Genomic DNA, 2148 nt, shown 5'->3' on the forward strand with positions numbered 1-2148 from the left:
ATACTGCTGGAAACACCTCCGAAGAGTATTTTCTACTGCTGTAGGCACTTTGTGTATATGGGACCCACGTCCCATAGTCATAGCTGATTCTCCCATGCTGATCATGTCAGCTAAGAGTGGCCAACGTACGAGGAAACCAAAAGGACATCTCAGTACGTGACGATGAGCCGTAACACCGCTATGAAGCGTATTTTGATGGACGTTTATGGTGTATGCACTAGCCGGTACTAGAGCAGTCATAGCTGGATTTAATAATGTAAGGCTTATGCTTTCTGAATGAAAGAGCCATGATACGTTCCTGGTAACCGTTGCCCTAATAAATCTTCTAAAACGTAAGTGTTGGTCCCGATTCTTTCTTTTACTCGAGCTTTGGAAAATTTGTTTCCGAATTTTCCTACGTAGTCCTTAGACTTATCGGACAGGTGCATATTTTTACGATAAACTATATCTCCTTTATTGAACTGATGTCGCGCATTAGAACGGAGGTTGTATGGACGTGAGTATCGTTCGTATGCACGATGAAGATTAAGTCGGACAACCTCGTAGAGTTTCTTCATTTCCTCGCTCATTTTGGTAGGGTCGGGCTCCTTATCCGGACCTAGTTTCCTAAGGTGATCATATTCGCTACCATTGCTCACCATGTGCCGACCAAAATTAAGGAAGTATGGACTAAATCCAGTACTCTCGTGCACACTCGTTCTAATTGCCATTGCGATGTTCGGAATAGACTCATCCCAGTTTTTATGAGAGAGTTGCTTATTCAAAGCACATCTAATTGCGGTGACAATTACGCGATTTACGCGTTCTGTTGGGTTCGGAGCTGGGTGGTATACCGGGAGAAGCCAATGAGTGACTTGGTATTTTTCAAGAAGCTTGAGAAATGAGCTAGACTTGAACACCTGGGCATTGTCAGATATTAGTACAGAGGGTGCCCCGAACAACGTAAACACCATAGTTTCGAGAAATAAGCAAACTGCGGGAGCGGTTGCATTTCTCATGCACTGAGTAAGGACAAACTTTGAGAAGAAATCGCTCACAACCAAAACCCATACATTTCCATGCTTTGACCTTGGATAAGGACCAAGAAAGTCTAGCGAAATTACTTCCCATGGTCGAGAACATTCCTTAGGCTTTCCACACGGTGGTCGTACATTCAGGTTTGGCGTTTTTGACTCTCGACAAACTTCACAGGTATGACAAAATCTCTTGATAAAGCTGGACATTCTAGGCCAGTAGAACCGTTCTTTGACTTTACAAAGTGTTTTGAAGTATCCCAAATGTGCTTCCCCCTGAATATCTTGAACGACCTTTTGACGTTCACACAATGGCACAACATATTTCCACCGAAACACTGGATCTTCAGGAGTCGTACTATTGGTAACAAACTTGTATACCTTCCCTTCAACGATCTTGAAGTCTTTGAATTTATCTGGAAATCGCTCAATTTGAGATTTGAGGCCATCGACATAAGGATCCAATCCAAGAACATCTAGTGCTTGAACACCTCGCGAGAGACAATCTGCGGGTATGTTTTCGGTACCTTTTTTGTACTGTAACGTAAGGTCATACTTAGCGAGTTTTAATGCCCATCGGGCAATACGAGGGGACTTCGATTCAATGGACATTGTGCGTAAGAACGTTAAGCTCATCGCGTCGGTCTGTATTATGAACTTTGAGCCTTCAACAAAATGTTTGAAGTTTTCTATGCTCAGTAATACAGCCAGGCACTCTCGTTCCGTTGCGCTGTAACGGCGCTGAGTGCTTGATAGCTTTTTTGAAAAATAGGCTATCGTTCGTCGTTCTCCTCGCTGAATTTGTACCAAGACGGCCCCAATTGCTATGTCTGAACTATCCGTCTCGATGATAAAGGGTACGTCAAAATCGGGATTAGCCAGGATTGGCGCGGATATTAAGGCTTCTTTTAACTTTCGAAAAGCCACTTCGGCTTCCTCCGTCCATAAAAACTGTTTGCGTCCTTTTTTCAGCAAGTTAGTGATCGGTGTTGTTATTTCGGAGTAATTTCGAATGAATTTCTGGTAGAAACCAGCAAGCCCTAAGAGGCGTCTTATATCCTTGACCGTTTTTGGTTGCGCATAATCTACGATGGGTTGGATTTTGGACGCATCCATCGAAAGTCCATCCTCAGAC

Source organism: Aedes aegypti, chromosome 3, assembly GCF_002204515.2.
Source record: "Aedes aegypti strain LVP_AGWG chromosome 3, AaegL5.0 Primary Assembly, whole genome shotgun sequence".
Classification (NCBI taxonomy): domain Eukaryota; kingdom Metazoa; phylum Arthropoda; class Insecta; order Diptera; family Culicidae; genus Aedes; species Aedes aegypti.